The 23,616-nt window shown below is 34.0% G+C and overlaps 2 long non-coding RNA genes across 2 annotated transcripts; both read left to right on the top strand.

Moving 5' to 3' along the window:
- The first annotated feature begins 141 nt into the window (after positions 1-141).
- Positions 142-7,475, top strand: LOC110707832. The gene is made up of 3 exons (XR_002508597.1): positions 142-2,880; positions 4,300-4,448; positions 4,831-7,475. It is a non-coding gene; the product is annotated as an uncharacterized LOC110707832 (long non-coding RNA).
- Positions 7,476-16,486: 9,011 nt separating this feature from the next.
- Positions 16,487-22,925, top strand: LOC110707830. The gene is made up of 3 exons (XR_002508595.1): positions 16,487-17,299; positions 17,713-21,832; positions 22,480-22,925. It is a non-coding gene; the product is annotated as an uncharacterized LOC110707830 (long non-coding RNA).
- The last annotated feature ends 691 nt before the right edge of the window (positions 22,926-23,616 follow it).

Here is a 23,616-nt window from a genome sequence, read left to right as displayed (position 1 = left end):
TATAGATGGTAAAGTTAAGATTTGTTGTAAAAACTCTAATTAGCATGTTTTCTTTAATCAGCCTCAGGTAGTCTTAAGGTTCTCTTCTAGGGAAGTGTAGTGTGTTACCTATACTTTCATTCAAAGAGGGTATAATTGACATTTCCTCTTCTAACCAGCATCGCTATAAAATCCGAAAAACTAGGGTTTTTCCAAACAATCTCATTAGTTTAAGAATGAGGCAGGAAGAGGCGTGGGAGTTTCCCGAGGACCGTTTTGCCCCTCTTCCTTGATAACCACCGTATACGGCGGTGATCTTTAGCCGGTGATTTCTCCGACCACCATTAAAACGGCCCTCTGAGAAATCGAAGAGCTTAATTTCCACAATTTCGTTCTCTTTCTCTCACCTTTTCTTTTTCTTTTTCTTTTCTTTTTTTGGCTGCTCTGAATCTCTGAACTTTGGCTCTGTTCTTCATCATTCACCATATTCAACCCCAGAAAACAGTACTACACTACTACGTATATATATACATACATACATAATCAAATTAATTAATTATTGAGGCTGTGATGAGTCAATTCAAAGTAATCGATTGTTTGGTTTTTGGAATGTTCTTTGATACGGGGTAAATTTTGATCATTTGGCTTGGCAGCCATCGAAATTGTGTTGTTATTCTGTTGCTGTTGTTGAAACCCTAATTTTGTTGGGGTCGTTTGGTTTGTGGGATTTATGGGTTTATTGATTCGATTGAGTTGCCGCCATGGTTGAGATTTTCCCACTTCGAGAATGTGCCGCCAAACTGTTCGATGAAATGCAGATCTGAGCCTCCTCTTTACCCACCCACCAAATAGACCCCAGATACAGAGGATTGAGCTACGGTAATAAGTATGGTATGATTTTTTCACTTTTTTGGTTTATTATGTGTAATGAGATTGTTAATGTAAATGCATGAAGTATTGTTTGCTTGTAATTCTTTCTTAAATTTATGTTGAAGAATGATTTATCTCTTTGATCAATTATTAAGATATTTTGTAAGTGATGTTGATGTTTTAAGGTTTTTTTTACAAAAATTTGTGTGTGATGAGATAATGCAAATTCATGAAAGTATTATTTGCATGTATGTTTTTGTACATTTATATTGAAGGAGTATGATTTATCTACTTGTGCAATTATTCTTCTGCGTAAACAATGTTGATGTTTCAAGTTGTTGGTTTCTTTTTATTGTTTTTTTTTTTTTTATTAATTTTTTTTTAATTGTTGTTTTAATGTGTGTAATAAGATTATTAAGGTAAGGTAAATGCATGAAAAGTATAGTTTGCATGTGATTTTTCTGCATATATATTGAAGTGTAATCTATCTTTAGTTCAATTATTATTGAAGTGTGTAAACAATGTTGATGTTTTTAAGTTGTTGGTTTGTTCTATTGTTGATTTATTATGTGTAGTGAGATAATTGATGTAAATGAATGAAAGTATTGTTTGCATGCAACTTTTTCTACATCTATATTCAAGTTAAATTATCTCTTTGTTCAATTATTATGAAATTGTGTAATGTTATTGTTTTAAGTTGGTCAATTTTAGTGTGAAAAGTTGACATTCAAGGGTTATATAAACCAAAGCCTGCAACGCATTGGCAACCAAATTTGACTCAATTATCAAAGTTAAATTCTTTGAGTATTTATGCTCAATAGTTCAATAATCCACCTTGGAAGAACCCTAAATTGACTATACTGACAATAAAATTAACGATTAACCCTAGATTGTGAAATTGATAATCAATGATTGAAAAAAAAAATCTTACCACAGAAGCTGCTTCAATTGAGGATAGAAAGCTCAAAAATTGCTTCAATGGAGAACTAAGAGTGCGCTTCAATGGATAATTCAGTTCATGATATTTTAAATGTCAGGACAAAACCATGAAAATGGACCTTTCTCCCTGGCAGTGACCCCTCCTGCCCTTGTTCAGGGATAGTCCTGTGGTTTACCAAAAGTGAGGCAGGGAGAGGCCATGGGAGTTTCCCAAGGACTGTTTTGCCCCTCTCCCTAGACGACTACCATCAATGGAGGTCATCTTTAGCCAGTGATCTCTCCAACTACCATCAAAACGGTCCTTACATTGTAGGGGTTACTTTGTCAGTGTTATATGGGTTACTCGGTTAGTATTAAGGGGTTACTTTGTTCTACAATTGGCCATAGCCACATGGTGTCGCCATCCGCATACAAAACACGCTGTTTGATTAATTTGCCGCCATGGTTGTAAGTAGTTTAAGAATGAGGCAGGAAGAGGCATTGGGAGTTTTCCAAGGACCGTTTTGCCACTCTTCCTTGATAACCACCGTGTACGGTGGTCATCTTTAGCCGGTGATTTCTCTAACCAATATTAAAATGGCCTTATGAGAAATCGAAGAGCTTAATTTCCACAATTTTGCTCTCTTTCTCTTACCTTCTTTTTTTTTTTTTTTTTTTTTGGCTGTTCTGGATCTCTGAACTTTGGCTCTGTTCTTCATCATTCACCATATTAAACCCAATAAACTGTACTATGTACATATATATACACACACATAATCAAATTATTAATTATTGAGGCTGTGATGAGTCAATTCAAAGTAATTGATTGTCTGGTTTTTGGAATGTTCTTCGATTTTGGGTTAAATTTTGATATTTGGCTTGGCAGCAATCGGAATTGTGTTATTGTTGTTGTTGGAACCCTAATTTTGTTGGGGTTGTTTGGTTTGTGGGATTTGTGGGTTTGTTGATTTGATTGAGTTGCCGCCATGGTTGAGATTTTCCAACTTCGAGAATGTGCCGCCAAGCTGTTCAATGAAATGCAGATCTGAGCCTCCTCTTTACCCACCCACCAAATAACCCCCAGATACAGAGGATGCTACGGCAATAAGTATGGTATGATTTTTTTTTTTTTTTTTTTTTTTTTTTTTTTTTTTTTTTTTTTTTTTTTGGGTTTACTATGTGTAATGAGATTGTTGATGTAAATGCATGAAAGTATTGTTTGCATGTAGTTTTTTCTTACATTTATGTTGAAGTGTGATTTATTTCTTTGCTCAATTATTAAAATGTGTAAGTAATGTTGATGTTTCAAGTTGTTTCTTTGTAATTGTGTGTGACGAGATAATCAATGTAAATGCATGATTGCATTAAAGTATTATTTGCATGTAATTTTTTCTACATTTTTATTGAAGGAGTATACTTTATCTACTTGTGCAATTATTATGAAATTGTGTAAACAATGCTGATGTTTCAAGTGGTTGGCTATTTTTATATATTTATTTACTGTTTTTTATTATTGTTTTGTTGTATATAATGAGATTATTAAGGTAAATGCATGAAAAGTATAATTTGCATGTGATTTAAGTTGTTGTTTTGTTTCATTGTTGAATTATTATGTGTAGTGAGATAACTGGTGTAAATGAATGAAAGTATTATTTGCATGTAACTTTTTCTACATCTTTTTCAAGTTAATTTATCTCTTTGTTTAATTATTATGAAATTGTGTAATCAATGTTAATAGTTTAAGTTGGGCCATTTTTATTGTGAAAAGTTGACATTCAAGGTTTATATAAACCTAAGTTTGCAATGTATTGATAATTTAGTCAATCATGAAAGTTAAAATTTTCAAGTATTTATGCTGAATAGTTAAATAATCCACCTTGGAAGAACCCTAAATTGATTAATATTGACAATTAAATTAATGATCAACCCTAGATTGTGAAATTGATATTCAATGATTGAAAAAAAAAATCTTACCTTAGAAGCCGCTTCAATGGAGAACTAAGAGTAAGCATCAATGTATGATTCAGTCCATGATGTTCTAAATGTCAGGACAAAACCATGAAAATGGACCTTTCTCCCTGGGCCCAAGGCAGCGACCCCTCATGCCCTTGCTCAGGGATAGTCCTGTGGTTTACTTTAGGGAGAGGCCATGGGAGTTTCCTGAGGACCGTTTTGCCCCCCTCCCTAGGCAACTACCATCAATAGAGGTCATCTTTAGCCAGTGATTTCTCCAACTACCATCAAAACGGTCCTCACATCGTAGCTCACTGGACCCTTAGCTGTATCTGTCTATGTGGGTTTACTTTGTAACTCTCCTGTCTGCATGCATCTCTATCTTCTTACCTTAAAAACAATCATCAACCAGTAGAGGCTGTGATGAGTGAAAACTGTATAAAGTAGTCAAATCAAATTTGGGTTTGGAGAAATTTTGAGGGTTTTGGGTGGCTATTCTATTTGGCTTGGCAGAAAAATCAAATGTTGGTAACTCGGTATTATTTTATTTTTATTTTTATTTTGTGGGTTTTTGTTCAGTTGGAAATTATTTGGGCCCAATTTGATTAATTTGCTGCAATGGTTGATTTTCCCACCTCTTAATGTTCCACCCAATTGTTTGATGAAATGTGGATCTGAGCCTCTTGGAAGAAAAGAAAGAAAGATTTAGAAGCTCCATTGTTGGAAAGGTATTACTTCTACAATGTTACATTTTTATTTTATTTTTGTAATTTTATTTGAATACTCGGAGTATATGATGTGATGATTATGTTGATAAAAGGTCATGAATAATTTGTTTGCATGTGATCTTGTGGTCTTAAAATTATTATTTTGAGAAGGGCTTGTTTTAGGGTGTGAAAGGTTTATTTAGTTGAATATTTACTCAATTTTAGGTGGTGAGGTTGTTGGGTATTTCTGCATATCTGATTATTTGTGATAAATGTTGGTTTTTAATAATTGAATTTGGCATTCCAATTTTTATTTCTAGTTAGGTGTAGTTATTGAATTATGTTGTTGTGATTAGCTGATAATAATAATGAATTTTTAATATTTGTTGCTTTTGTATTTCAGGGTCTTTGTTCAGCAATATCATTAGGTTAAGAATAAGGTAGGGAGAGGCATTGGGAGTTTTCTGAGGACCATTTTGCCCCTCATCCGTGATAACCGGTGATTTCTCCGACCACTGTGAAAACAGCCCTCTCAGAAATCAAAGAGATATTTCAAAATTTTGCGCTCTTTCTCTCTCTTTTATCTGGCACCTCTGAATCTCTGATCATTTGGCTCTGTTATGCTCACCCTATTCACCTCAACGTACTCCATAGTCCAGACATATATATGTATATACATGCATAAACAAATAGATAAATAAATAAATGAGGCTGTGATGAGTCCATTCAAAGTAATCGATTGTTTGGCTTTGGAATGTTTAAGGTGCAGGGTAAGTTTTAACCATTTGGCTTGGCGAAATTGCACTGCTGGAACCCTATGGTCCTGTTCTTTTGGACTTGTTAACAGTTCAGATCAGTTGAGAGTGAGCTCAGGTGGTTAGAGCTTTCTTCCCGATTCAAGGGGATTGATCACATCAATTCTCATCACGCCCTTGTGGCTTTCAGTTCAGTTCATTATTTGCACTAAAGTTCAGCTCAAAAGAAACAGAGCCTAATTCTTGTTATTGGTGTTTGGTTTTTGTGGAATTGATTGAATTGCCGCCATGGTTGAAATTTTCCCACCTCTAATGTCCTGCCAAATTGTTCGATGAAATGAAGATCTGAGCCTCCAGTTTACCCCCTCTCCACCAAAGAAACCTCAAAAACAGAGGATGGATGCTACGGTAATTATAAATTTGTAATGGTATGATTATTTTTTTTGGTTATATGTAATGAGATTATTTATGTAAATGCTTGAAATTATTATTTGCATGCAATTTTTTAACTTTTACGTGAACAATGGTGTAAGCTTTATTGATGTTAAATTTGTATTCTTGAATTTGAGGTTCTTGGGTATCTAATTTTTTTTCTTTTTTCTTTAAATTAAGATGGTAAATGTTTGGTTCATTTGTGACCTTTTATTTTGGTGCTTTTGTTCAGCACAACAAAGTAACTTTTGAGCTATTAAATAGATATAGGGTTCTGTTGCATGTAGTTGTTTCACAGTATATATAGTGTATTGCAGGGTATAAGATCTCTATCAAGCAGACAAGCAGATATAGAGTTTATTAGTATACTTATCATCTATCAATCTTGCTGAACTATATGTTTGTAAAGGCGGAAATCGGTGTAGGATTTAGAATAGAAGCAATGGTATTTATGTTGAAACATTGGCTGAACAAATGAGGAAGGGGTCTAGTGTAATTGAATGCTAAACAAGGTATCCTTCTGCCACGTGTTGGATGTGGAAATGGTCTAGTGTAATTGATTGCCATTTTAGTTCTTTGTAGATTATTCTTCATTGATTCCTCATCTGTGTGGATATAGTCAATATCGATGCCTGTTACATAGACGCTATCCAATATGATATGTGCAGTAATTGCTTGCTGGGGTATTTCATCCATTACTTCTGATTGAATTTTGGAAAGGTTTTTTAGGGAGGGTTGTCTGCTCACTTAAGAGTCCTGTATTTCATTAATAAGTACGCCCCTGGTCTTGGTATATTTATTTAATCCAGAGTGTCTGAGTCTAGTTGGTTGGTATTTGAAGGGATTGCTTCGTTTGCTTAAGCTATTGTGATATCTAATGCGGTATTTTTGCATTGCTTATGATCGAATTTTGGAAACCTTGTTGGTGTTTTATAGGGAGGGTTGTCTGCTCAGTCTGTCCTTGGTGTATTCATTTACTCCAGAGTGTTTGAAGTCTAGTTGGCTGATATTTGAAGTAATTGCTTCTGTTTGCTTAATCTAATGTGATATCTCTTGATATTAACAGCATGTTTTTGCATATCATCGAATGTTTATAAATCTTCTGTTCTGCATAGTACCTGTTTTCCAGGCTATTAACATTAGATTGAGATGAACACTTGAATGGTCCTTGAAGCAAAGGAAGTTGCAATTTGGTTGTTTTGGATAGCTTTAGAAGCTTGATGCTGGTCAAGTGGTCATGAAAGAATTCTGCCATCTCCTGTTATGGTTTTCAACTGGGTGTGGAAACTTCAGACTAGGTCAAGTGAACAATCCTCAGTTGCATGCTCAGAAAGTTTCAGCTGTTGGTGGTTGCACCATCATAACATGAAAGAATTCACCTTCCAATGTTTCCCAGGGATCACTTTGGACAAGAGCGAGGCCTTACACAGCCATAGCATAATTATACCGATATTTATGGGATTAGTCAAATTTACAGTGACCTTAAAATGGGTTGTCCTTCATTTGTCGTGGGCACCCTTGGGCATGACCTCTACTACCTTTGCAGACTCGGGGGTTTGCAGTACGGATGGCATTTTTATATTTTATTTTTTATTGAAAGAATGTTCATGATGGTGATAGTATTCTTGTATGAATAACAGTTGCATACATTGTATTATTCGTATGTTCATCTTTGTAAAGCATGAATGGATCACCTTGATCATCATCAAGGGTATTGTATGAAAATAGGATAATACACCATGCGTGCACCCGGGTAAACAAAAAAAGGCGGAAAGAACATACAGTGTTTGATAAGGAATATACCTAAAGGAATATACCTATGTTTGACAAAGAACATACCTTTAATATGTTCTTTTAGTGTGATCAGTGTGTTTTTTGGGTATAATTATATGTTCTTTACATTATAACTTATGTTATTTAACATATGTTGATTAAACATACATGTTTTTTGGGTTTCAATAATACAAAGTATGTTCTTTAAATTTGGCTCGTATGATTCTTTAAGGTAGTGATGCACTAAATTCTATTTTTATTATCACATGTCATTTAAATTATTTTTATTATCGTATGTTCTTTGAGTTTGATCATCAGTGTGTTTTTTAGGTATGAACTACATGTTCTTTAATCTTTACATTATAAAATATGTTCATTTAACATATGTGATTTGAAAATTTGAAAATGAAATCTTAAATTACTTTTAATTGAAAATAATATTAGATAGAAAAAACTAAAATTGTTGTGGGAAGTTGAATTTTCAGAGAGAGAGAAAAAAAATATTTTTTGGAGAAATGATATCTTTGGTAAAGATTTTTTAAGAGGTGATCAACATTCGCCCGATCCGCTAGCACGGTCCGATCTGTCCCGAAAATAGGACGGGTTTGGGAAAGCCTAGAAATGCATTTAAGTTGAAACCCAAACCCTGTCCGAAAAGCCCGCTATTTTTTACGGGTTTGGGCACGAGGAATTATGTTAAGGCCGGCCCGACCCGATTTTTTATCACTTCTAGATTTTTTCCGTTAATGTGTAATTTTCAGGAAATTTGAATAAAGTTTTTATCACGTTCGTTTTGTTACATCTTTATGTTCTTTGGTAATGCATGTTTTTGTCAAATGCAAACATGTTCTTTGTCAAACACATGTATGTTCTTTGTGAAACACAAGATGTTCTTTCCGCCTTTTTTTAATTTAACCGGGTGTACCATGCGCATGGTGCACCCGAGTGTACAGTTCAAGCATTGGGTATTATATATTGTTTCATTTTAAATTTGTTATACTACTGTACTGCATATTTCTTATAAGTAGTTTTTCTTTTTTAAAAGGATTGTTGGTTGATCACAATCTTATCATTAAACAAAATTAACATACATGAATGATTTTACTTTCCTAGTTTTGGGGAAATTTAAACAAGAAATGATAGGAAAATCTGGTTTAAAAAAAAAAGGCCTTCTTACAAAACAATTTTGTTTGGCGTTACAAGTCAGGGGAGCTTTGGCGAAGAATGAGAACATAATTGCCCACAAAGAAAGAGCTTACAGACTACAGTGGAAATTGACCTGTGCACCCTAGTTATAAGGTCGAAATCTTACTAATACCTTATTACATAATTTATACAAGTCAAGTCGTTACATTATTAGTTCAAATCGCTTATATTAATGTGTTACGGACTACAGAGTACTAGTCTTACTATTCAAAATTGGTAAAGACTACACATACAATTGTTGTATGTAGTCCCTACATACAACTTTAATTTATCATGTTTTTATTGGCTTGAATAATGGGCCCAAGTTCCATGAAAATTCAATTTATATTTGATTCCTAATTTTCTCTCCTCTTTTGATGATGTGTCAAATTTCTAATGGTGTTGTATATAGAGACAGCATACAATGGTTGTATGTGTATAATTTTCCCTCAAAACTAGCAAAATAGGTATATGCATATACATAACAAGTGGTCCTTTTTTTTCTTTTTTTTTTTTTTTTAAACTGGACTTTTAGACAATACTACTAGGATTCTTTATAATACTACTGAAACTTCAAATAATATTACCCACACTTTATATTATACCACTGATGATATTATTAGTACTACTAAAGGAAATACTTAACAATATCGGTTTATAATTAAGAGTAATAATCACTTGTTTTTCGATTAATGACTTTTGACGGTACTAGTTATCACAACTCTACTACTTATATATCTAAACAAGTTAACTTTTTAGTTTAATAGCCCACCATGCTTCGCAATAATAATCATTAAACTAGAGAGTTTTGACCAATACCTAAACTTAGTCGACACTGGAACCTCCGACGTTCTGAGCTTGCGGCTTTACCAAGATAGCTAACCCCAACCCTGTCTTCCTTAGATCAAGCACAACACAGATCTAATTCGTATCCTACCTTAGACCGTAATCTCTAATCAAACAATTCTTATTTTGTTTATAATGGAACTTCTTAAACAGAAAAATAACTCATTTGATATATAAGGTTCAAGGGGGTAACGTTCCCTTCTTGAACGAAACTTTTATTTAATTTAAAAGGATTACGGCACTCATATATTACAACACACTGACTGAAAGCTTAAACAGACATAAGCTGAACTAGAGTTTTCTCTACTTTAAGAGAGATGGAGAACCAATCTGTCTCTTAAGGTGAGTATTTTTCTCTAGAGGAATCACTAATGCTTTCAGAGGAATTCTAAAAGCATTAGTGAATCCTTATATAGGGAAACTAAAGTTACATAGGATTCTCTAATGCTTTCAGAGGAATTCTCTGGCCAACTCTTCCAACTCTACCTTCACTTCTTGGCCTAAGTCCCTTTATATAGGGAAACTAAAGTTACATAAGATTCTTAGCAAGCCACTCTACACCATTCCTTTTTACAAAGACACTATAACACAGTAATAATTAATAAAACATGGCTATAGTGGAAATAAACTGAATTATTGCTGATGTGGGCTCAGAAATTCATTATCTCATCCATCATCGTATTTTGTAGGCCTCCTTCACTATCTTTATTGTCTTCATAGTGGACGTACATGGGGTTGTCTTCTTCTATGCCAAAGTCTACAACGCATTTGGCAGCATATGATTCATCCCATGTCATGAAAGCTTCAAACAGATACTCATGGCCTTCGAAGGATAGAAACTTTCCACTTTCAACATCTTCTAAATATTTGTAGATTGACTCAGTATTGTTCATGCCATCTACTAAATATTCTCTCATCTCGTTTGGTGCCACAATTGTGGTATTACCAACATGAATTATAACAGGAGGATTTTCGATTCTTTTTATAAAATTGTTGAGATATTGTGAAATATAGAAAAATCCCAATGCTCTTGCTTCAGTAGGATTTTTAAAAGTTTTCTGACGAACTATTATGGGATCTTGAGTACTAAATGCCACTTTTCCAAACATTATCAAATAATGAGGCGGACTGACTTTTCCTTCTACAACTTCAATGTTCGCACATTGCACCCTCGCTTCTAGTTGAAGATTTTTTTTTTTTGTCATCACAAAACTTTCGGACTTTATTGAATGCATATTGCTAGAACTTCGTAAGCTTTGAAAAGAAAGAGTCATTAGGAGTAGGGAAATCGTGAAAGACATATACCATTCCGAAATCCCAGGCTTTGTAATGTATCCAAATGAATGGAGCATCTCGAGTAAGAGGATATGGATTGATATGGATTGATGTGTAATGATGCCACTTTAGAGTTAGTAGGAAACACTACTCGTTCTCCCCATAGGTCTCAAACATCTAAAAAATCGACTGGATCTTGTTACTACTAGCTCGTACCATGTTCTTAAATCGTTATCTCTTATTTTATCGAGTATTATATTTTATATATCAGGGATGAGTTGAAATAACATGATTGTTACTTCAAACATCAATAACCTTTGGACTGATCGATGGCAACCCTTGATTAACCCATCTTGTGATCTTTGTTTTGCTGAAATGATCAAGCCTTGCATTAAGGCCCAACTAGAGGGTGAAACCCGCTCCATTGCTTTTTCCGTTTCATCAATGAGAGTTTTCCTCTCTACATCCATCTTTTGAAGTTGGTTTGCCAAAGGTTTTTGTGTTGCCTTGAGCTTCTTTGACATTAGCTAATTCTCTAGTCAAGCTGTTTGCCAAAGAATTCTTTGGTCCCTGAATATGTTCAACAGTAAAAGAAAATTGGTTAAGCCATAATTGCCAACACAGTAGTCTCCCTTGCTCTTGCACTTTAGACAAATTCTTTTTAACAAAACCAAGTATGCCTTTGCAATTTGTTCTTATTAAGAAATGTTTAGGGGCTAAGAAGATTAGGAACTTCTCGATCCCTCTAATGACTGCAAGAATTTCCTTTTGCATTATAGGATAATTTAACTCAGCTTTATTAAAACTTCCACTACTGTATCTGCAAAGTCTTTCTCCTTCTTTGATTTTTAACACAGCACTCCAGTGCTCATTACTAGCATCTGTTTCAAAGATTAAATCATCTTCGCTAGTAGGGAGTGTCAATACAGGAAGAACTTTACATATAGCTTTTAAATCTTGAACCAATTTGGAATCACTTTTTTTCCAGTTCCAAGTTATTTCTTTCTTAAGTTTTTGTTGTAATGGTTTCCTTAATAGAGAAAGATTTTTTATGAAATCAGAAGCATAGGTTAAACACCCTAGAAACCTTTCTAGTTGTTTTCTATCTTCAATTTCATTTGGGAATTTTTCAATCTTTTCCAAGATATGTTTTTGTAAAATTATTTGTCCTGCCTTAATTTCTCCTAAAAACTCAATTTCTTATTTAGCATAGACACACTTATCCTTTCCAAGGATTGTACCATGCTCAGCACATTTTAGAGTTACACCTTTAAGATCATTCTTATGTTGCTCTAAGTCTTTTGAGAAGATTAGAATATCATCTATATAAACTAAACAACAATGATTAAGCTATCTGAAAATATTATCCATTCTTCTTTGAAATATTTGTGGAATATTTTTTTAATCTAAAAGGCATCATTAACCATTCATAATTCCCTTGAGGGGCGCTAAAGGTAGCTAATGGAATGCTTTCTTCTTCTATTTTAATTTGCCAGTAACCACTCTTACAATCCATTTTAGAAAACCATGTGACTCCTTGTATTCTATTAAATAACACAGTTTTATTAGGAATGTAATAGCCATCAAACACAGTATTATCATTTAGCTATTTATAATTAATGACCATTCTAGCTTTACCTCTTTTTTCTTCTGCATGATTTCTTACCATAAATGCTGGACTATTATGAGGGCTCTTGTTATTCCTAATTAACTTCTTATTTAGCAATTCTTTTATTTGCTCATCAAATTCCAATAAATCTTAGTAGGTATAAACCATTTGTCTTACTCTAATAATCTTATTCGGATTTGTTAGAGTTATCTTAGCAAATGCTTTATTCTTTTCCTAATGCTCTAATGGATTTATTGAATATAATTTTTCACATAAATTTTCTTGTTGTTTACTTATCTGATCTATTAAGGATGATTCACACTCAGAAATTCTAAGTGCAACCTCTCGTTGTGTAGGTGTAACCCTATCACCACGCTGGCTGCGCGTAAATTCCATAGTCTGATGAGTATAAGTCTTTGTTATTTTCTGTATAGGACAAAGTGACCATTAATAGTAAAGATAATTTGATCGACGGTTTGGGTGCATGGAGAGTATAATCACTATCAATATATGCACATAATTTATATTTATTATGATCTTCAATGCATATATCAATTGGAATATAAATGCTATTAGGATTAGTATTGGATATTTCGTTACAAGCTTCCATTTGCATATTAACTTCATCTTCATATACTGGTTCACTTACAGTTTTGGTCTTGTATCCAATTACCTTTCTTTTGTCAATAATAGGATTATTTAGATCTTCATTTATCTCTAAATTAGAATATGAACCAATATCAATACTAAGTTTTGCTGGTTGTTTACGGCTTTCTTAGTTTCATATTTTTCATTTAGCTTCTTTATTAAAGCTAATATTTCCTCTTCATCCTCTTTTGGCTTTTCATCGACCTGTTTTTTCATCTTTACTATAGTTGAATTTTGTCTACCTTGGTGATCTAAGACTCATACTTCTTTGTATTTTAGGTTTTGTAGTTATCCCAATATGAAGCAATCCTTATTCATCAATTAGCAACTTGACCTATTATTAACAGCAGGATTCATGAAGAATTCTTCCCAAGTTTTTTCAATTTCGATTTCATTAGGGTTTACTTTTATACTGGTAATTTTCTTCTTAGGACCTCCTCCTTGCTCATATTTTTTAGCATCAACTATTTGTTTCTTGAAAGATGAGTCTATAGTATTAACCAACTTATACACTACCTTCCATCTTATTTGTATAGGTTGAGTTCCTTTATACATTTTCACTCCATTAGTTAATAGCTTGATAACTAAAAACTTTGAAGCAAAAGAATCCTAAGCTCACATAATATATAGGTTCACATATATAGCTTACTGTTCCTTGACTTAAGTTACATGTGACACCACTAATTATTTGATCATAAAACTCTTGATGTCTAACATCAAAAACAAAACTTAAGCAATTAACATCCTTGCCAAAATCTTGTAAATGAGTTATGTATACTTGTACTGCACCAATGCAAATATAATTATAATCTCCTTTATTTTTTATTTTTTTTTTATATATATATGTTTTTTTTAATGCTTTTCCAGTTTATGATATTAATTTCTGCTGCTTTCTTTTCACAATCTTCGATTAGTATACTTCCTTCCATTTCTTCACATACATATTTAGTTCTAGTTTTAAAGAAACAAGTTTTAAATATTTTATCTTTAGTAAACTGGGGAAAATTCCAACTTTCTTTGTTCATTTGATCAAGGTCTTTATCTTCAATAGAATATTCAGCTCTTTTTAGTTGACCTATAGTCATTTTGCTTTTATCTTCATCGTCATCTGATTATGAGTTTTCTAATACTTCCTCTTCCATCATATTATTTATTTCTTCATAATTTTCATCTTCAAATTCACTATCTTCAGGTTCTTCATTATTCTCATTTTTCTTCCTCTATTATTTCTACTATTCCTTTATTATTACTCAAAGCCAGTTCTAAAGTCTCTTCTTCTAGTATTTCTATGTAATCCCAACTACCTAAGGCTTCCATTAGTTTATGATTAGCTTTCTTACATTCATTAGCATAGTGTCCTAATTCTCCACAAGACCAACATTTACATGTTTTTTTTTTCTCACGACAATATGTTGCCTTTCTGAAAAACCTACTAGGTTTCCTATATTTATGTTTATAGTACCACTTTTTATAGGTTTCTCCTCTCGATCTACCAAATTTATTTTTCTTATAATTTTTTCTCTTGTTATAATTCTTTCTTTCACATCCATAGTTATTTGGGAAATCCCAACAAGTGAGAAATTGTCTCTTCATTTGTTGAGTTCCTGCAACCTCTCTACATTTCCTTTCAATCCATTTTCTTAGAAAATCTATTCTATCACCAAGGGCATCCCTAGATAAGAATTTCTCTCTCCAATCTTGATATTTTTCACTAATTTTTTCATTAAGAGGACTTGGTAATTTGTCATAGAACATTCCAAGGTTTGTTTCATTTTCATCAATTTTATAATAATATGTTTCAAACTCCATAATGTAGCTCTCAACATATTTCATATTGCAAATGGACAAATTACTTAACTTTCTTTGATATTCAATTCGTTTTTCATTAGGATCAGCTCTCGAACCAATGAATTCTAACTCAATGTATTGACACAACTGTCTAAACATTCTAGTAGGAGATTCACTAGCTCTTAATGTAGCTTTGACTTTTTCATCTATACCATCATATCAGTCTTCTACACAACCATAAAAACTATGTTCGATATAGTTTAAGAAATTTTCAGAAGTCCATCAATGTTTAGATTAAGTACACTACTCATGCTCTTATTCCACTGATCTAAAACATCTTGTCTATCTCTTACACCATCTTATTTAAGCTTATAACCAGTTTGACTTATGTGTTCAAGAGTTACTTCTCCTTTTTAGGTATTTTATTAGGCATAACTTTGACACTAAACCGGGTAGTCTTCCCTGATATGTATTTTGGTCGTGTACAACTTCCTTCTCCTTGATACCTAGGTCTTTGGATAACATTGTTAACATTATTTTCATTAATAATTTCTTCTCCAACGTCATTATTATCCATTACTCTTTTACCGAGTTTATTATCAATTTTTTGTTGAACAACTTCGATAGGTAGAAAGTCTGGATCATCTAACTTCATTAATCCCATTTGTTGATATAAATCTTCCTCTAAAGAAACATATTTATTTTCCTTTATTTCATTATCAGAATCAATCTCTTTTTCAGAAATTATTTTCATGATCTCATTGAGTTTGTCATGGTCTTCTTCCTTATCAAATAAGATTTGTAATTCTTCAAGCGTTTTCACCTGCAGATGATGGTTCATCTTTAGTCTCTTGATTCTTTTCTTTTTCATTAGCGGGTCTTTTAGGAAGTGAAACAGTAAATTTCTTATTTTTATCTAAATTTTGAAAAGGATATTTATATATATAAGGGGCGATCTTTTCCTTAGGTGATACTTCTTTATTAGGTTGATGTCTAACTTCGTTTGTTAAAGCAAGTTGTACTTGTTTGACTTGTTCTTTTAGCTCACTTAATTTTTTATTAATGTCGGTAGTGGTTATTGATATCTTGTTTTCAATATTAATACAACGAGTGTATATATTATCAACTTCTGATTTTAATTCACCAATTTGATCTACTATATAATTAAGGGTTGGACCAAAATTACTAGTATTTTCCGAAATGTGATAGTAATGCTTAAAATCAGGTTTCTTACACTCAGTTGATGGCCTAGTGTTCTCCAGTTTTACTTACTAATTAATTTGATCAACAACTAGCTTAAAATTAACCATATGGCTCTGTAACCAAATCGAGGTAGCTACTAAAAATTAAGACTAACTAATTTAATTATAGCAATTAATAAAACAACTAGTAAATTTGCTTAGAAAAATCGGTTTATTTAAGATGTTTCACTGGATACTACTTTTATACTGCTGGTCTGCTGGACAGTAATTTCCTATCAATGAGACTATTAATAATACTACTGAGGATTGACGAACTTAACAACTTACTTGAAATTTTTCTCTAACACTTGAGATGAAATCTGCTTCATACTAATGAGAAATAGCTTATTATTATTGGATAACAAATTTGTACAACTAGGGATTAAAATACTACTACTGTAGACAGTAGACTACATTGAGACTAATTCGATTTACAGAAATACTTTAGATATTTATGGTTTGCGAAAAATCTTAACTACCATATATTTTTTCATACATAACCGTTATGCTTTAGTACTTCCTCCTCGCAAAATAGTGGAAAAGCCATTAGAGAAGACCAATCAAGGAAATAGACATTTTGCCCTTATCTAACTTCTCTAACACCACCAAACTCAAGGGACAAAATTGTCCATTTACAACATCTAAAGGTTTACCTCCACGAAAAAAGCACTATAGAAAGCAGCACAAAGCACCAGCATCACGTTTACCACTTTACCTCTTTCATGTTTACCAAGAATGAGGCAGGTAGAGGCATGGGAGTTTTCCGAGGACCGTTTTGCCCCTCTCCTTTGACGACCACCATCAACGGCGGTCGTCTTCTGCCGGTGATTTCTCCGACCACCGTGAAAACGGTCCTCAAACCGCCAAATGCCGAAACCGAAACTGTCTTATCTGTTTCTGTAAGCTGTGACTGTCACTCTGCAGTATTTGCATGCATCATAATCTTCTCATCTCACCCTTTGCAAATCATCAATCATTAGAGGCTGTGATGAGAGAAAATCGTTCAAAGTAGTCAAATTTAATCTGTGTTTGGAGAGTTTTTTGAGGATTTTGGGTTATTTTTCCATTTAATTTGGCAGAAAAAAAAGAAGAAGAGAAAATACAAGTTTATTTTCATGATATTGCAAATCAAAATGTTGGTTTTGTTTTGTTTTTGTTTTGTGTTTTGGTTTGGTTTGGTTGGAAATCATTTGGGCGCAATTTGCCGCCATGGTTGATTGTCCCACCTCAAAATTCTCGACCTGATTGTTTGATGAAATGTGGATCTGAGCCTCCTGTTAGAAAAAATAAGGAAGAATTGGAAGCTGCTTTGTTGAAAAGGTATTACTTTTACTTTTTTTTTTGTTTGAATTGTGGGAGTATGATGTGAAGATTATACATGATAAAAAGTCATGATATTGGTTTGCATGTGATTTTAAAAATTTGATTTGAGAACGTCTTGATTTTGGGTTGTTGCTAAATGATATTAGTGTTATTTGCTCAGTTTTAGGTAAATAGAATTTTGAAGTTAAGTTTTTGGATTCTGGATTCTTGAATTGGTGAATTTTGGTGGTGAGATTGTTGGGTAATTCTGCACTGTTGATTTTAGATTGTAAAGGCTGGTACTTTTATAGATGATATTGGGCATGTTAATTGTATCAGAAGTTATGTTTATGGACTAGGTTAAATTGTACAATGTCTGGTTGAGTAATATAATAGTTGTAGTTTTGATATTTGTTGCGTTTGTTTTTCAGGATCTTTGTTCAACAATATAATTAGTGTAAGATTGAGGCTGGGAGAGGCCATGGGAGTTTCTTAAGGACCGTTTGCCACTTTCTCTTGATGACCACCAGTCATCGTTAGCCGGTGATTTCTCTGATCACCCCTAAAACGGCCTTATGATGAACATACAAACCCATGAATATGAATTTCACAATCTAGTGTTAATTGTTAATTTAATTGTCAGTATAGTCAAATTGGGATTAAGGCTTGATTGATTGATTGATTGATATAGTCAATTTGGGGTTCTTCTAAGGTGGATTATTGAACTATTGGTTATTATTACTGAAGTTATGAAAGATAATAATGATCGATTTATTGCAAGAATCTTGCTATGTGCCATTGACGTTGATATATTTAAGCAAGAAGAATTTGATGTGATTCTTGGAGCCTAATTTGATAATTGAGTCAATTTGGTTGCTAATGTGTTGCAAGCTGTTGTTTGTATCCCTTTATTGTAGGATGGAACTATGAAAATGGACCTTTACTTCCTTGCCCAGTGCAGCTGCTCCTCCCGCTTTGGCTCAGGGATGGGCCTGCATATATCAGTCTTTACGGTGACCAAGAATGAGGCAGGAGAGGCCATGGGAGTTTCCCAAGGGCCGTTTTGCCCCTCTCCTTTGACGACCACCTTCAGCGGCGGTCATCTTTTGCCGGTGATTTCTCCAACCACTGTAAAAACGGCCCTTAAACTGTCAAGTGCCAGAAACTTAACTGTCTTATCTGTCTCTTTGAGCTGTGACTGTGGAACTCTGCAGTCTGCACACATCGTTATCTTCTTACCCCACAAACTATATTAATCATTAGAGGCTGTGATGAGTGTAAACCATTCAAAGTAGTCAATCAATTTGGGATTGGTGAATTTTTTGAGTTGTTTGGTTAATTTCCCTTTGGCTTGGCAGCAATCAATGATGGGTCTTTTTATTTTGGTCTTTAGAGAGCCACAAGGGCGGGTGATGAGAATCAATCTCAGGATCTCTTGGAACTTGGAGGAAAGCTCTAACCACTTGTGCTATCCCTCACTCTCATTAAATGAATGGGTCTTTTGTTGTTATAGTTGTGTTTTTGGGCTCTGTTTGTTTCATCTGAAATATTCTGGACCCATCTATTTTTGTTTGCCGCCATGGTTGATTTTCCCACCTTAAAATTCTCCACCAAATTGTTTGATGAAATGTGGATCTGAGCCTCCTAAAAAAAAAAGGAAAAAAACAAGAGTAGAAAAACAATAACCTAATCCTGATCCACATCCAGGGGAAACAAATTTGGAAGCTAGCATTGTTGACAAGGTAATATACTTTGTATATAATTCTCAGTTCTGCATTATTTTTTGGTTTGAATTTTGGAAGGATTAGACGGGAAGATTATTGATGCATCCTTAAAGAGGGCCTTGATGAGCTTGCTTTTAAGAAGTGGTTGGATCCCATGTCTCCTTTCTGCTGTATCTTGTCTGCATTTTAATTTTTTTTATTGAAGTATCCTTCAGTCTTATGTTTTATGATGTACATTTTAGGTCTATGCCCTCACCAACTGAGCTATATCAGTATTAGTAGTAATAATGGATGTACACTTAGTTCATTTGTGGATAAGTGAGTTATTTAGAAGGCAGTGATGATTCCATTTTAAAAAATTCAACATACTCCGTCACGTAAAGGATTTATGTCATGCTTTTTCTGAAGTCAAACTTCACAAACTTCGATCATTAATTCCTATTAATATTAGGGGACCATAATCATATGGTATCTTGTTTGATTTGTTTCATTGTGTATTTGTAAATATCAACTTTACACTACGTAACTAAAGAATTAATTGGCAAAGGTGTCTTGTTGACTGTGAAAAAGCAAACAGGAAATCCATCTGGGGGAGCTATAGAGTAGTTGATAATTGAAGGGGAGCAAGCATTTGCTATTGGCTTGGCAGCCAAAGCTCTTGAGCTTTGCTTGGTTTGCCGCCATGGTACTGAGCTTATGCCTGACCAAAAGTGAAACTGAGCCTATCTATCTGTTACTAATAATTTGTATTCATACGATTCTTGAATGAACCATTGATTATAATTAAAAGCTACCTGTTTTTTACTCATATGTATCAAAGCAAACCTGTGTTACTAACACTTCTGATTTTGATACCTTAGCAGTTGACATTCCGGGGTGTCATTAATATTCCTCTTAGGTCTATATTTTCCATTTCCCCTTTTGGAGCTTTTTCACGTTTGTGCTGCCTCGCTGCACCTCTCACCCCTCCTCTTTCCTCCATTGAAGCATACTTTGAATTCTCTATTGAAGCGGCTTGTGAGCTTTCTCTCCTCCATTGAAGCAGCTTCTAAGATAAGATGTCAATTGCACAATCTAGTGTTAATTGTTAACATTGCTGTCATAGTCATTTCAGGGTTCCTCTATGGTGGATTATTAAACTATTGGTTATAAATACCGAAGTTATGAAAGATTATAATGAGCGATCTTGTTACTAGAATTCTGCTATTCATATCCTTAAGTGAGATGAATTTAACATATTTTTTCGAGCCTAGTTTGATAAATGAGGCCACTTTGGTTGCTAATGTGTTGCAAATATAACCCTTTGATGTCAGGATAAAACCATGAAAATGGGGCCTTTTCTCCTTGGACCAGGGGCAGCCACCCCTCCTGCCCTTGCTCAGGGACAGGCCTGCATATGCCAGTCTTTATGGTTTACCAAGAATGAGGCAAGGAGAGGCCATGGGAGTTTCCCGAGGTCCGTTTTGCCCCTCTCCTAGATGACCACCGTGAGCGGCGGTCATCTTTAGCCGGTGATTTCTCCGACCACAGCAAAAACGGCCCTCAAACCTGTGCATGCCAGAACCTTAACTGCCTTTTCTGTCTCTGTGAGATGCGACTCTGCAACTGTTTGTCAGCCTGCATCTTTTATCTTCTTACCCCACAATTATCATCAACCTTTAGAGGCTGTGATGAGTCTAAACCGTTCAAAGTAGTCAATCAATTTTGGTTTGGAGAATATTTTGAATTGTTTTGGTAATTTTCCATTTGGCTTGGCAGCAATCAAATGATGGGTGTTTTGTATGTTGCGGTTGTTACTAAGGCTTTGTTTGGTTCATCTGGAATTTTTCTGGACCCAATTTGATTGATTTTCCGCCATGGTTAATTTTGCCTCCTCGAAATCCTCAACCAAATTGTTTGATGTAATGTGGTTCTGAGCCTCCTAAAAAAATAAAAACAGATCCTGATTCAGAGAGGGGGAAAAAAAAATTAAAAAAAAAAATTGAAAGCTAGCATTGTCGACAAGGTAATACATATTACTCAGTTTGCATTACTTTTGTGGTTATTTTGGGATGATTAAATGGGAAAATTATTCTTACATCCATTAAAGAGGGCCTTGATGAGGTTGCTTTTGAGCAGCAGTTGAATCCCATGTCTCCTTTGTGCTTGTATCTCACCTGCAGTATAAAGTTTCATATTGTATGATGTAAGTTTTAGGTCTTTGCTTTCACCAGTCATTCAGTCAACAACTGAGCTACATCAGTAATTCAGTATTAGTACGGAGCCGAAGTAATGGATCTATATTGGGTTCATTTGGGAATGAGCGCCTAATTTTAAAGGCTGCAATGATTCCATGTTTTGTACTTCAATATCCTCCTTATTTACGAGCCTCTCAATTGTAGAATGTTACTCTAATAGACTTTGGGTCCATTCTTGATTTCTATTCTAATGAAGGCTGAATCTCTCTCTCTCTCTAATGTCTATGGTTATGTAACTATGTGTGCACGTATGTGAATATGCTGATACATTGATGGATGTTATTGTTCAATTGGCTGATCACAAAATGAGTGATGTTCAACTCTAGCAGGAAGGTGTTAAGGTAAGAACCAGACGGTACCTTGCTTCAGTTAATTATGTTGTTTTTTGTTGACATTTAGAAAATATAATTATTGAATAGTTATGTTTTCTGTAATACATGAAGAAGTTGATTGGCTTTGGTGTTGTTGCATAGCTCGACCAATCGGATACATTATGCAGTCAATGGCTCTGTACTTATGAGACTCGAGTAAATCGGATGGTAGGGAAGTTCGCATTTTGGTGATCCTGCAAATGCTTAAGATTGCTCATTGTAAGTATGTAATTCCATTTGTAATTCTTGCATTATTGTATAATAATGATGTCAACAATGTGAAATAAGCATTTTGGAAACCTCCCATGTTCTGCTGTTTCTGTTCTTGCATTGATGAACTAATCATTTTGTATGAGAAAGACCCTAGTCTTATAGTGTTTTCATAGTAACAAGACTCAAGAATAACTACTAGTCAAATTAGTCTTTCACTTTGCCTTCTTCTATGCGATTCCCTGAAAATTTGTGCTCATGATGAAAAACCCCCATAAATCTTCCTGTAATCTGTCTAATATGCTTTGTACTCCTTAGTGGAGTTTTTAAGCCTTGGAATGATCTTGTTGAATATTATGGCTTTGAAAATATGCGTAAATTTGGTCATTGTAGATCTTTGAAATCCCTTGTGTTTTTGTAGTGAATTATGGATTATATAAACTACCGTATACATAGACAACATACCACCAAGCTTAGGAAGCAAAGCGCTGCACATAGCATAAACACTAAAGAGTGGTGCAAACACTTTGGTGGCTTGGGAAATTTATTATTAATGAGTGATGCCCTTTTATTCATCCTCTACTCTTTGAACTTAAATCACTAATCAATGCATTTTTTTCTGAACTTTTGCTATAACCTCTTAAACTGTCTTTCAGGGCGGGAACATTTGTGATCAATTGGTGGCTTTGAGATAAAATGCTGATCAAAACTTCACAGGCTCACATATTATAAGACTCGGGCACAATCAAGTGACAGGTGACAGGTGACAGCATCAAGTATTTTGCTGGTTCAGAGGCAACTTCAGATTTGTACTGTTACTGGTATTGTTATGTAGGCACTTAAAAAAGGCTCACATTCTATGAGAATTGGTGCAATCAAGTGACAAGCGACAGCATCAAGTATTTTGCTGGTTCATAGGCAACTTCAGTGTTTGTACCATTACTGATACAATTATTTAGGCACTGAAAAGTTACAACTCCATAGTGATTATTGAATGTTCAAGCACTATGTACAGACCAAAGCTTTCTTGTATAATGTACGGAGTATAAGATTGAAGAAATTATGCTGATTAATGATAATGATGATTGATTAAAAGTTGTAATTTTGAGGGTGCTTGTGCTTGATTGATTAAATATTTCCTCCGTTTTACTAAAATTGCAATTCTTGCAACTAATTAAGAGTCTAAAATGCTACTCTTTGTTGGTAGCCATTGTAATTGCTAATTGAAGCATATCAAACCTGATACCAAAAAACAAAACAATATACGAAGTAGATAAATTTCTTCCGCATAATATGGTAAATTGTGGGCGTTGTTTAACTGTTCACTATCTATAGGGTGAAAATAACTAAGCAATGTTAGGTTAAGCTAAAAATGATTTTTTAAACATTTGCATGCTTTTAGATTGGATTACACTTTACACTCATCAATCAATTTTTTTTTTATTTTTTTTTTTTTTTAGAGAAACACCAATCAATCATTTTATTTCACAAGGGCTTCATATTTGTACCATTTTTTTTCTTTTTAGTTATAAATACTGCAAGAAAATAGTTTGTCAAGGAAAATTGAAAGACATTAATGCCCTCTTTATCTTCATTCATTGATCCCAAGAATGAGGGCAAAAAGGACAATATACAACAGGCGAAAGACAATTCCTTGTGCTCCATAAATAAGCAAATTGGGGGAAAATTAGGGTTCTTATGATTGAATGAGGCAGGAAGAGGCTTGGGAGTTTCCCGTGGACCGTTTTGCCCCTCTTCCTTGATAACCACCGTTCACGGCGGTCATCTTTAGC

This window comes from Chenopodium quinoa, unplaced genomic scaffold (assembly GCF_001683475.1).
Source record: "Chenopodium quinoa cultivar QQ74 unplaced genomic scaffold, ASM168347v1, whole genome shotgun sequence".
NCBI classification, from domain to species: domain Eukaryota; kingdom Viridiplantae; phylum Streptophyta; class Magnoliopsida; order Caryophyllales; family Amaranthaceae; genus Chenopodium; species Chenopodium quinoa.
The sequence above is the reverse complement of the archived record's forward strand: the minus strand, read 5'-3'. Positions and strand labels throughout refer to the sequence as shown.